We start from the raw sequence: 13,850 nt of genomic DNA on the forward strand, positions 1-13,850 counted from the left end.
AGTAGAATGGTGGTTTCTAGAAACTTGGATATAAAATTTGTCATGCAAGATAAATTCTAGAACTGTGTACAACATGTGCTCCTAGTTGACAAACCTTGTATTATACACTTAAAAGTCTGTGTAAGAAAGTAGGTCTCATTTATTTACCACAATAAAGTTTAAGATAAATAAATATACAAGCAAGTAAATACATAAATTTCTTCTAATCTCAAAGAAAGTATTCAAATTTAAGGATGGATCAAAAAGAATGCTACTACCATTATTTAAAGAAAAACTAAAATATTTTAGATATTTTGCTGATTATGTTTCCATTAACTCAACCAGGATTTGAGATGAGGGGATTAATGAAATATTTAGAGAGTGTTCCCTAATCTGTTTATTTCCTTTTTTTGTTTTTTTTTTTGTAGGAACTAATGGAGTTTTTGAATAGCTGCTTCAGAAAGATAATGAAACTCATGGTTTAGCGCTGTAGAAGAACCCATGGGAGGAAGTTTCACATTTGGTGAGTCAAATACAATTTTTGCAGGGCTTTCTGCTTTCAAAAACCCCTGAAATTTGCTTAGTGGTTTTGTGATTCAAGGGGCATATCAAATATTGAAAAGCTACCAGTGAACGGAATGGTAAATTCTCTCTCAAAGGCAGTCAGAGGCCCTCTAAAAACTTGCTGTTCTAAACCTACTGCAAAATCAAAATTGCTCAAAAGAACAACCATCCCTGAATGTTTGTTTCTCTTGTCAGTGAGCCAAGATGAATGGTAAGTTCGAAAGGTCTTAGTGTTATTGCTTTGTCCATCCATCCGTTTATCCATTCATCCAGCCACAGTCTATTATCTGCATGATTTGAGGCTGGGTGGTATCCTAGAATATTCTAGACACAGTAAAGCAACAGAATGTTCACAAATTTCCTTTGAGTTAAGACTGCCCAAGTCTTTGATGCCTTTTCAATAAAATATGCTGTAGAGAATATAATGGCTAAACATAGTCCTGCTAAAGCAGAGCGAAATATGTATGAGTTATTAAGTCTTGGCTGTTTCTGAATTTTTAGTGCCATATGTTGTAAGTTGTTTTGTTTCAATGCAAGTGACTACATTGTTTGTTAAAAATTTAAATTTTTCTGACAAACCAGAAGTACCTTTTCCAAGTCCGAGTGTTTGGTGCATATTCTTCCCAATGGCAATAAATACTTTTTCATAGTTTTTATGTCAATAGGGTCATAATTTATGTTGTTCTGTACCTGGCCTTTTTCACTTACTATATTCAGCCGGTACTCCCTTGATCATTGTCGTTATTTCCCCAATCTCTCTGTGGTTAGCAAGGAATGTACTTTTGTCTTTGGTTTAATAATCACACTCATACATTAGGCAGAAAGAAGAACTATATTAATATTCATTTTGCCGTAATAGTGAATATTGTGAAGCAATTGTGGAGGGATTGCCAAATTGCCACCCTTTACTGAAGAGTGGAAGAAGTAACATAGGCAAAAATGTCAACCTCATCGTCTGTGCTGAGAAGTTAAAATGGCAGTTCTCCTGTTACTGTCGTCACTGGGGAAAACACTGGCTGAACTTTATAGTGACTGACACGTGGGATTGAGACAGACAATTGAGATCTTTTTGTGGGCTAACTTTCAGGTCTGATTAGTTCTGTGGCTGAGAGGGTTAACCTTTACTGAGAACAAGTGCCTCAGTAAAAGAGAGACCATTTGATACCCAGCAACGCTGAGTGCAGTTATTTCAGTACTTTCCCTGCTCTTTTCAGCATGATTAATCTGTTGCTATTTCACCCATATATTTTATATTGAAATCTTAATAGTTTTCTAATAGATTGCCAAGAACGAAAGAAACTAGCTGACCTGTTTCCTTCGTTTTGTTAATTCTCTTGCCTGCTTTACACTCTGGTGAAAAGATGTTGATGCCTAACCTCTCCAGATGCCCTGATGAATTATGTCATTATAAATGGCATATTATAACTGGGCCTCTGAAACCACAGGGGGAAGAATTCAATTTCATTCACAAAGAACCCTGAAGCAGTTTTAACTCTTGCCTCAGATGCTTGCAGTTAGTCGACTTCATCAGTTGTGATCAGTCCTGGTTGGAATGCAGTCTCATTACACAACTTCAGGACCAAATCCTGGCTTCTCAGTGTTAACCAAAGCTGCCCTCTTCCTCAGAGACCTGAACCCCCTCCCACAACCCAGGGGAGTGTAAACAAATCCCTCTCTCTCAGAGTTACATGAAAAGCCAAGTCATCATCTGACACAATAAAAATAAGCCGGTGAAGGAAAGAACCAATCAAACCTCTTTGATTCTGCGACTTAGGGAAAGCACTTAGGAAACCTCATAGTCTGCCCATCAGAGGGGGAAAAAAGGCTCCAATTAAATGGGAAGAGTACTCATTTTAAGCACTCTAAAATGTTAAGATTTTTAAAATACAGTGCTTAATGTTCTGTAGAGCTACAACATAGAATACACTAACCTTAGTATTACACGCCGTTTCTGCTAAGCCAGTTTGTAATGTACCTTAAAAAAATGTCATGCTTTCTCACAATAAAATGCCCCCACCTCGCTTGCTGATGGCCCGCACATTCCCAGGCATGTGAATTGTTTAAGTTTGAGGTTTTAGTGAGGCTGGGAGCTTGAAGGTGAAGCTCATGCCAATAATGTTGTTGCATGATGCTCAGAGCTATTACTGCTGAAAGAAACTAATATTTTCTATCAGGATATTTTCTCTGTATGAACAGACCACTTTTCGTCAGGTCAGTTTCATCTATGTTGTCTATGTTCTGGAAAGTAGGATTAATCACCTGTTGGTCCTTTTTCTTCTGTTTTTACCCATACAACATGATGCTGCTGCTTCTTTAATAAACCATCATGCCCTTTCCACTGAAAACTATTATTGGTAGTTTAATCTATTTATTCTGGTATTTCACTATATTAATTTTTTCTACTTTTTACATGGCTGTGGAAATTCTTTGCTATTCCCCTCCTCATACATTGAAGCTAGAATCCTTCCAAAACTCTTCAATAGAATAACAAGAGCACTGTCCACTGGAATGAAATGTTAGGAAAAAGTCAGAGATTTTTTTTTTAAAGAAAGAAGAGAGGTTTTAAGAATACTTTAGGACTGTAGGAAAAAAGAAAATACAATTACCATAGCTATATTAGAATTATAAAACTTTAGAAGTAAAACAGGAACCTGAGAGGCAATCTATATTTAACCCTTCGTTTTACATGTTAAGGGATAAAGGCATAAAGAAAGAAGTCTGCTAAATCATATACCTAATGAGTCGCAGAGGACTGAACCTGCTGTTTGGTTGAGTCAGATATCATCCAATTTTACATGCTGAATTTGGGATGCGGCATTTTAAAACTCAGCTGTGGGTCAAACATAGGGTTTTAAAGTATATATTTTTTTGAGTTTTTAAAAAGCTGAGCGCCAAAGAATTGATGCTTTTGAACTGTGGTGTTGGAGAAGACTCTTGAGAGTCCCTTTGATTCCAAGGAGATCCAACCAGTCCATTCTAAAGGAGATCAGTCCTGAGTGTTCATTGGAAGGACTGATGCTAAAGCTGAAACTCCAATATTTTGGCCACCTCATGCAAAGAGTTGACTCATTGGAGAAGACTCTGATGCTGGGAGGGATTGGGGGCAGGAGGAGAAGGGGACGACCGAGGATGAGGTGGCTGGATGGCATCACTGACTGAATGGACGCGAGTCTGAGTGAACTCCGGGAGTTGGTGATGGACAGGGAGGACTGGCGTGCTGCGATTCATGGGGTCGCCAAGAGTTGGATACGACTGAGCGACTGAACTGAATGTGTCCTAAATATATAATTGTAATATAAATTTAGAAAAGCACTCAAAGGGCTATTTATGTTGATTGCATAAATGATATACTCTAAAAAATTTATGAATATGTATTACCATTATTAATGGTGTCATAGGTCTCTAACGAGAATTGTTTTGTGTGTGTGTGTGTGTAAGTACACAAATTCCTTTGTGAGAGACCATGGAGCAAATGGATCTAGATACAATCAAAATCACATGAACTCTTTTGTCTATTTTTGGCATTCGCTTTGACCAGAATAGCTTTTTGAAGTTTAGAAGTGTTTGCTCTCTTTCGCCAGTTGGTGATTATATATCCAATGACCGTTTAAACTGAAGTGGGAATGTGGGGCAGGTTAATTGGTCTGTTTGTGCTGTCCATCTTTCTACCTACAGATCTGCTCGGGTTTGAGGGAGTAATAAATAGCACCAGCCCCTGTTTGTCCTCCCCAGTTTCTGTACAAAATAAATAAGCCAGAAGAGCCAGAGCCTCCTCCTTTCTGAGGGAGAGGATAAGTGCCCAGGACCACTAGAGCTAGTGGAGCTTTACGCTCTTGGCAGGAAACTTACCAGTTTGGGAAAGTGTTGCCACTTCTTCTCAGTGAATTGACCTCCTACTATGGCCCAGGCACTATGCAAGGCACTGAAGACACGACAATGAGGAAAACACAGTCCTTGTCCTTTGAGAGCTTGTAGGCAAGTGGGTGAAATAGATTTAAAACAAGTATTTATCATATTATGCATTAACTGCTATAAGAGAAATATGCAAAATCTAGGACCATAATGTTCTAGAATGTTAGACGTTATATTCCTGGACATGATGCATATGCTGCGGAATAGGAAGTGTCTTTTGAGATGCTCAGCTTTATGTCTGTGTCTTTAAATGCTGGAGATTTTCTGATGCCTGGACTGGTGTTATCTATGCTTACTCATTTTGAAAATGTATCTTTTTTTGCAGTTAGAAGGTTTTCAAATACATACTGAATGACTGATAGTTTGAGTTCAGACCAGTTTCTCAGCAGTGACAAGCAAAGAATAGCCTGAGTTTAGTGTTCTGAACATGAATTCCAATTAGTCTCACAATTGTTTGAACCAGTTTCTTTTAATTAGATTTTCATTTGCTCATTGGAGTTGATGGAAGTAGACATTCATTTTGATATCCTTGAAATAACCCTAATTCTACTATTTTATATACTATGATATATGTATATATTTCATATGTTTTGCATTAAATTATAAGTTGTTAGATCTCAAAATTAATATTTTTAGTATCTGTTCAGTACAGTGGCACCTGTCATGTTGTATGCACTCAGTGTATTTTTATAATAATCTTGAGTTTAATCAGCTGGAAAGAGGCCATTGGAATCAGAAACTAGTCCTATATTTGAAGTGAGGAGAAAGAGAGCTTCCCCTGGGATCCTGGATTGAAGATTTTTCAATACCAAGATGCCTTTTTGCAGGCTGCCCAATGTCTATTGTGGCTTTGGGAAATAAAAGAGAAAATTGCCTATTTAATGGGTTGCTAGTCAGTTCCTTTTGAGGGTCCTGTGCTTTGGAATTTGTAAGGTTTGTGATTATGAGTTTCCTAGATCTTGGAGTGGTTTCCATGAAATTGTTAAGTGTTACCAATGTCCTGAGTACTGAGTTTGGGCTATGAAGAGAGATTTGGCTAAAAGGTTATCCTATAAAAGTTTATTTACCCTACTATGTAGTTAAAATACCATATATTTCCAACTGAATAGTTTTCTGGCACTGTAATTTCTGTAGTTCTTGTATTTTCAACCATATAAATAAATAGGCTATAATGGGCTAGCCTAGGAACCTAACCATCAATTATAATAGTATGTTTCTATGGAAATGTAGATTTATGTGTTCCACAAAATAGCCCAATAAATGAACTTTTGGATCACAGCTTTTTTGTAGGTTAGGAATTTCCTATGTTTGCATTTTTATTTCTTTTTACCTTCATTCCTATCATCTCTTTTCAGCATTGAGGTCTGATGGTGATAGAGTGTGATTATAAAGATACTACCTAGCTACCCTTCTTTTCAGGTAGTGAATACTAAAATAGCATGATGTGATATAATAGGAAATGGAAATGATAAAAGCTATACATTTCCTATTTTTCAGCAATGATAGAAAAATAATTGAGGTGATATTTGTGAATACTAAGAAGCAATGTGCTATATAGAAATCTGAATGTCATTATTCCTCCACATGCTGTATGAGGAAGAAAAATGTAAACATCATTATTGTTCACCTCACTCCTTTTATTTCAGACTGAGTGACCTCTCAGAGTCCTTTATTTTGAACAATCTAATGGGCATTTCTCAAATACCTGTGGATTGCTCCTATAATCCCATTGTTTTCACACATGAAATATATAATATCACAGCCAACCCCCAATATGATTTTTATTTGTAAATTTAACAAGGTGGAAAAATCAGTTTCCACTCCTAAGGAAATAATTTTTAAAGGCAAGAAAAATGCATTCTTGGACAAGAAGCTGGCGAAAGCAGGAAGGTCATTGTTCAAGGACTATTAACCTGAGAGGGAAGACCTGTCACCACGGGGTATTTTAATGGGCAACGTTAAACATGTACTATTTTGCTGTAATTTCACTGAAAAAACACACCTTGGTAGAGAAACCTTGATTGTGTTTTAGAAGTTCTGTTAAGTCTCTTTCTTATGAAATAAAATGGTAGCAACATTTTAGGAAGAGAAACACTAATATGGATTTCTTTTTCAGAAGGCATTAAACAATTATGTTTAATGTTGCCCATTAAAATAAACATGGCACTGTACTAGGTACCAAGGGGGTATAAAGAGGAATTAAATGTAGCTTTTGATCTCAAAAAAAACGGAAAGAAACATGTTTTGTCACATCAAGAGGCTGGCTAGGTGGTGGGGTGGGCAGGATCAGAGAACTCTTGACTTTTTCAGTAAACTCCTGACATGCACACTGAGGGAATATGAACAAGTGTGGGGTATTTAACATGCTTCCTCTGCCTGTTCTTCCTCTGTGACTAGAAGCAATAGCAAAGCTCTGGCAAAGGCTAACAAGGAGAAAAATAAAAGCTGAAAGTTCTAATCAAAACTCTAATCAGAAAAATGACAACTGGTGAAGATTATTAAATTTTCTTTGCTCCCTTGATGAATTTAATAAAGAACTAATCAAAGATCATTAGAAGGCTTTTGTGCCTGGCTTGCATTGTAACTGGATTGCAATCTGAATTTGTTTTAGTGGGTTTCCAGGGTTGAATTGGATGTGTAAATACATGTAAAAGTATAGGTGGTTAGACAATTTTTTTTTTTTTTAGTATTTTTTAGTTAAGATACAAACCTATGAAAATGTATAAGCTATTTATTGTGCTCATCTACTCTGCCAACTAAAAATATAGAGAATTTTGATTTTGATGTTTAGTAATTAGAGTTTTAAAAATTTGTGTCAGTGTCTAGCTCAAAAAATTTCTAATGATCTTTGATTAGTTCTTTTCTTAAATTAACAGGAAAATAAAAAATGGTATCATTTAATTTCTAGAGCATAAAAATATGTAAATAACTCTAACTGCCAGAGCCACTAGAAATTTATAGAAAATTATGGTAATATCTGAAGAGCTTTCTCACTCTCCCTCCACCCATTCCTGAACATTCGCTTAATGTTCCTTGTTTTCAAATGATCTTCTCATAGTCTTCCAACTACATTTTAAGTACTGCATTTATAGTGTCTCATAAAATCTGCATTTTAACTTCTTTCTTTATGACATCTGTGCCCCTTTCGTTTCTGGTGCTCATTTTTTCATTGGTTAAGAATCTGTTAGGTCTAATGCAGTCTGCTCCCCAACCTTCAATACCACAGTACCTCAGGAACTTAAGATTCCTCTTAATTCTTATGTTCTCCCATGTCAAGGCACCTGCTAGTTATCTGAATCTATGACATTTGATTTTGATTTGTCTTAGCTGCAGAATACCTCTTTGCTTATCAGAAAATAATCAGCTTATGTTAATATTAAAAGAGCTTAAGCTGTGCTTTGAGCTTTTTTGTTAAAGTCTGGTTATATCCTTAGTAAAGTAGTTCTTAGGCTTCTACCATTCTATTTGCCAGAACAGAAAAAGTACTCTGAAATTACCAGGGTGAGTAAAGAAAACAAAAGAAATAGTAGGTGCTTTCAAAAATGAAATAAAAAATATTAGACTCTTACAATGTACCTTTGATTAGATTCTACAGATAAACCTGATGAATTTTACGTTTTCTATTTGCAGCAAAATTAGGTATTTAAAGGGGTAACTCAACTCTGAGTGTACATTAGAGAAACACCTGTTTCTGTACTAGTTCTTACCTTTTTTTTTTAAGTTAAAATATCTTATGACTATTTCAAGCTTATAGAAGAATTTTCAAAACTGTATGAGATGGATAATGTAAAACTCTACATCCATTACATGCATGAAGCTCATTGACTAAGCTTTTGTGGAAGCAGTCAGCAATTTAAATCCGGATTAGAGCCCCTGTTTCAAAGGAAAGTAGATGGAAATATGAAACTAGACTCTGAACTCTTTATATTCAGTGTTAAATGAAATTAAATGATAAATTCCCAGACAGCATTGGAATGGAGAAGAATGCTTTATTTAAAAATCACCAGCTACCTTCTAGCATTATCCTGATTACAAGGGCCAGGTATTAAGATAGTTAACCCTTCAGTAGAAGTAACATGAAATGATGTCTGTGGGAACTGCAATTACATAATTATCTCCTTCTTTAGCATGGTTCTGAGGAAGTTTGTCTATCTCTTCTTGTTTTAGCTGCCCATGTTCTCTTATTTACTCCTTCTATTGCTCTTTTCTCTTATAAACCCAAGTTTCTCTTTGGTCTGAAAGCCATCCTTTAGGTAGTATAGGCTTGCTTCAAATAAATCTTCTCAGCTTTTATTCTTTAGTAAGTGTTTTTATTTATTTTTTGTTTGTAAAGGCTATTTTTGCTGCATATAAAATTCTGGGTTGACAGTTTTTTCCTTTCAGCACTTTCAAGAAGTCATTTCATTGTCTTCTGGCTACTATTATTTCTGATAAGAAGTCAGTGATAATTTCTACTTTTGTTCCCTGGTATAGAAAGTGCCTCTTTCTATATGAAAGTGACTGTTTTTATGATTTTCTCTTTATCTTTGGTTTTCAGTAGTTTGGCTGTGATGTGCATTGGGGTGATTTTCTTTATATTTATTTTATGTGGATTCACTGAAATTCTTGTATCAGTATGTGAATGTTTTTCTTGATGTATGTGGAGTTTGGGGCCATTATTTTTTCAAATTTTCTTGTCCCTATATTATTCTCTTTTTCTGGGACTCAATTACTTTCTTCCTAGGCTGCTTGATATTGTCTCATGGGTTGCTCATCCTCTTTTTATTTTTTCAATAGACTATTTTAAGAGCCATTTAAGGTTTACTCAAATTTAGAAGGTACAAAGATTTCCCTTATGCTCTCTGCTCCCAACCCAATAAAGACTTGGGCATTATGTAAGTTCTGAATGTTAGATAATAACTTTCTGTTGAGCATTTTTTTTTTATCATTATTGATAACTGGAAAAAAATGCACAACCTGAAAGTTGAGAGTTATGTTTTATTTGGTGGACAAAACTGAGGCCTTAACCCTAGAACACAGCATCTCAGATAACTCTGAAAGACAGTTCAGAAAAGGCAAGTGGGGAGCCAAGATATATAGAAGCTTTTGCAACAAAGATCAGGTAGATGAAACATTTTAAAAGATTACTGTTAATTAAAGAAAGCCAGATATCTCAAGTTAAGGAATGTAGTGTTTTTCTATATATGGGCAGATGAGTCCAGGCTCACCAAAGTCATTCCTTTGATGTGGATATCTGGGGCCAGCATCCTGTGCTTTCTCATCCTGCATCTCCTCAGGGTTCACGGCATGGGTATGTGTGTGGGGGAGCTGTAGCAGTTGACTGTTAGATGGGGGGCATTTGTTTCTGTCCTCATCTGTCTCAGGGCTCACCATTGAAGCAGCTACAATGTGATGGCTTGTTGTCTGAAACATCCTTTGTTTTATTTTTTTTTTTTTCATTTATATTACATATGTAAAGCTTCCTACCTTCACTGTCATAGTATAATGCGACAAGCTACAAGGATAAAGCCCCTCCTCACTTTCTGTGCCTTTATCTGGGATGGGTCATTATCAGTAAATACTCAAGCCTATTGTTTTTGTGAAAATATAGTGTTCCATATAATGAATTTCCATTTACTCCAAAGTCCTTAACTTCTCTATCCTTCTGAGCCACGCTTTTATTTACTAACCATTCTATATATTGTGGAAAGCCCTACACATTCTCTGATTCCTCTGCAGATTCTGAAGTTGAAACTTAGTTCTTCCTAGTTTTTCTTGCTCTAAACTCTTGCTTCTGACTTTTCCTGATTTCTTCTCTTCCCTCAGCTGTGGCTCCTACATGGTGACCCAGGTTATTCTAGTGGCTTTTAGCTTCAAAATAGGGACTCATTGCTCTATTCTTCATGATGATTGCTTTGTGACTACCAGGGTTTCATTACATTTTGTTGTTTTGTAAGCATAATGCAGGGGAATTCTAGTATAAAATAGGGAACAATTTAAAGTTGAACATACAGTAGCACTATTGTTAAAGTTACCTGAAATCTCTGCCTGGAGGAGCCCCTTATCAGCAACCCAACCCTCTCACTAAATTTCTGAGACCTGCTGTCTAGACTCTAAAGAAAGCTTTCTGTTTTCAGTCCCTCTTTCAAGGTCTGAGCCTCCTTAGCCCTGTAGTGGTGGGAGGAACCCACTCTGAAATTCCCAAAACTTTGTGATGCGGAGAAATCTGGCTCTCCCTCAGGCTCACCCTCTCCAGCTGGGCTCTCCTAGAGTCCTTAAAAAAGCACACTGGATGCTTTCCCAAACCAAAGAGCAGTTTTTCTCTTCAAGAGGAACTCTGTTGCTCTCCTAGAGTAACCAGTGAAAATAGTTGTCAGCTTAAAAAATTTTTAAGTTATAGCCATAATTTCTCTGAAAATAAGTTTACATAATATTTTAAATAAAATGAATTGATGGCAGATTTCATAATGTGATGGATAAGGATGAATGGCCCAGTTGTCAAGGAAGGTGATTCTGAGGCAGGAAAAGTCATAGGTAGAAGAAGAGAAAGAGTTTGTGATTTCTTTCTTTTCTCCAGTTATTGGTGGAAGAAGATGGGTTAGACAGGTGGTGACAGTTGTCTACCTGTGTGCAGCTTCTCAATCCAGAAGCTAAAGCAATCACAAAGTTGTCACTGTGGAACCAGTGTCCATAAAGAAAAGATGAAGCTTCAACTGAGGCTAGGGAGAGTGAGAAGGAATTTTTGGTGACTTTTCATATCCAGGAATGCAGTTGAGGCCTAGGGAGCAGAAAGGCTGCTTTCAGAGGTAAGTACACCCCCAGTATCACTTTAGGACTCTACTCAGGGCAATGATGGCCCTTAGGGGGAAGGGGATTGGGTTTTGCAGGCTGAGGTTTGGCTGCAGGTCATCTGCATCTTCAGTATTATTTAGTAAAGATACTAAATTCTGTTTATCACATTGATTAAAATATCTGTGAAGGGTGCTCTGTAGTTTAAGGATTCCTGGGAGTGTTGGGACAGGGAAACATATCCCATTGCAACAGCCTACTAAATAAATTACCTTCAGAAACTTATGAAAATTTACAGTGACGCTTATAGAAGGCATATAACTGTTACAGAAATATAAAGAATATATGACTACTTTTAGGTATAATTTTCTAGCAAATTTCCACATTGTAACTACATTTTGTATATAATGCCTCATTTAAAAATAGATATTAAATAGAGTGTATCATTTTGTAAAAAGACTTTTGGAGTCAGATTAGGAAAGCTATTCTCTTAGCGAGGATAAGCTGTTCAGTAACAGTAAAGTGATATGCATGGTTCTTAATTTTTTTCCCAGTTTCTCATATCACTGATAGCAAAACTTTGTACTTATAACTTCACTTTCATACACATTGTTAGCTGAGTTACTTTTCTGTATAGTTCTACAATGGGGTAAGTATTCTTTAGATTTTGAAGAAGCCCAACAAAGCTGAAATTTTTCAAAAAGTCTCTTCGTAGCACATATTTATTCTAGTTGCCTTTTCTATAACATATTACAGTGCAACACAGTATATGGATATTATTGTCTTAGCTAGATGGTATTGCATAGTGGCAAAAAATAGGCCAAGAGACATAGACCAGATGTTTATAGTGATTATCTTTGAGCGATGCATGGCCAGTGATTATTTTTCTTTGTTCTGTTGTTCTTTGTTTTTGTTTTCCAATTTCTCACATTGGTCATTGACTAAGGTTCAAGTATAGAGTATAAATTCATAAAAGTACTAGAGGGAAATACTAGTGAGTATTTTTATAATCTTTTGTTTAGGAAGGTCTTTCAAAGTATTACAGTGAAGTCAGAAACCATAAATGGAAAACTCACACGTTAGACTTCATGTACAATATTAATTCAATATGCTAAGTGATCACATAAAGTTAACATAACTAATAACTGTTGTGGAAATATTTGGAAGATATATGACAAAAGTTGATATAATTCCTAAATAGTTACTATAAAATAACATATAAGGAGATCAACCCTGGGATTTCTTTGAAAGGAATGATGCTAAAGCTGCAACTCCAGTACTTTGGCCACCTCATGCGAAGAGTTGACTCATTGGAAAAGACTCTGATGCTGGGAGGGATTGGGGGCAGGAGAAGAAGGGGATGACAGAGGATGAGATGGCTGGATGGCATCACTGACTCGATGGATGCGAGTCTGAGTGAACTCCGGGAGTTGGTGATGGACAGGGAGGCCTGGCGTGCTGCGATTCATGGTGTCGCAAAGACTCAGACATGACTGAGCAACTGAACTGAACTAAACTGAACCCAATTGAAAAATGCCAAAGGATAGAAATACACATTTGGCAAAAGAAATGTAAATGACTTAAAACCTATGAAAAGATACATGCCCTCTCTGATAAATAATATATGCAAAGGAAAACTCCAAGATAGTACTTTTCATCTTTCAATTGACAAATTCTTAAAGAAATGAAAATGCTTTGTGTTGATAAAATGTGCAGTATGAGACAGTCTTAACATCACTATTGGTAGAGTATAAGTTGGTTCAATTTTCAGATAATAGTTTGGCATCAAAGTGTTCATAACCTTTGACTCTGCCTTTTCTTAAAGCCAGCTTGAACATCTGGAAGTTCACGGTTCACATATTTCTGAAGCCTGGCTTGGAGAATTTTGAGCATTACTTTATTAGCGTGTGAGATGTGTGCAATTGTGCAGTCGTTTGAGCATTCTTTGGCATTGCCTTTCTTTGGGATTGTAATGAAAACTGACCTTTTCCAGTCCTGTGGCCACTGCTGAGTTTTCCAAATTTGCTGGCATATAGAGTGTAGTACTTTCACAGCATCATCATTTAGGATTTGAAATAGATCAACTAGAATTCCATCACCTCCACTAGCTTCATTCGCAGTGATGCTTTCTAAGGCCCACTTGACTTCACATTCCAGGATGTCTGGCTCTAGGTGAGTGATCACACCTTCGTGATTATCTGGGTCATGAAGATCTTTTGTGTACAGTTCTTCCGTGTATTCTTGCCACCTCTTCTTAATATCTTCTGCTTCTGTTAGGTCCATACCATTTCTGTCCTTTATCGAGCCCATCTTTGCATGAAATGTTCCCTTGGTATCTCTAATTTTCTTGAAGAGATCTCTAGTCTTTCCCATTCTGTTGTTTTCCTCTATTTCTTTGCATTGATCACTGAGGAAGGCTTTCTTATCTCTCCTTGCTATTCTTTGGAACTCTGCATTCAGATGCTTATATCTTTCCTTTTCTCCTTTGCTTTTTGCTTCTCCTCTTTTCACAGCTATTTGTAAGGCTTCCTCAGACAGCCATTTTGCTTTTTTTGCATTTCTTTTTCTTGGGAACGGTCTTGATCCCTGTCTCTTGTACAATGTCACAAACCTCTGTCCATAGTTCA

This window comes from Budorcas taxicolor, chromosome 21 (assembly GCF_023091745.1).
Source record: "Budorcas taxicolor isolate Tak-1 chromosome 21, Takin1.1, whole genome shotgun sequence".
In the NCBI taxonomy this organism is placed as follows: Eukaryota; Metazoa; Chordata; class Mammalia; order Artiodactyla; family Bovidae; genus Budorcas; species Budorcas taxicolor.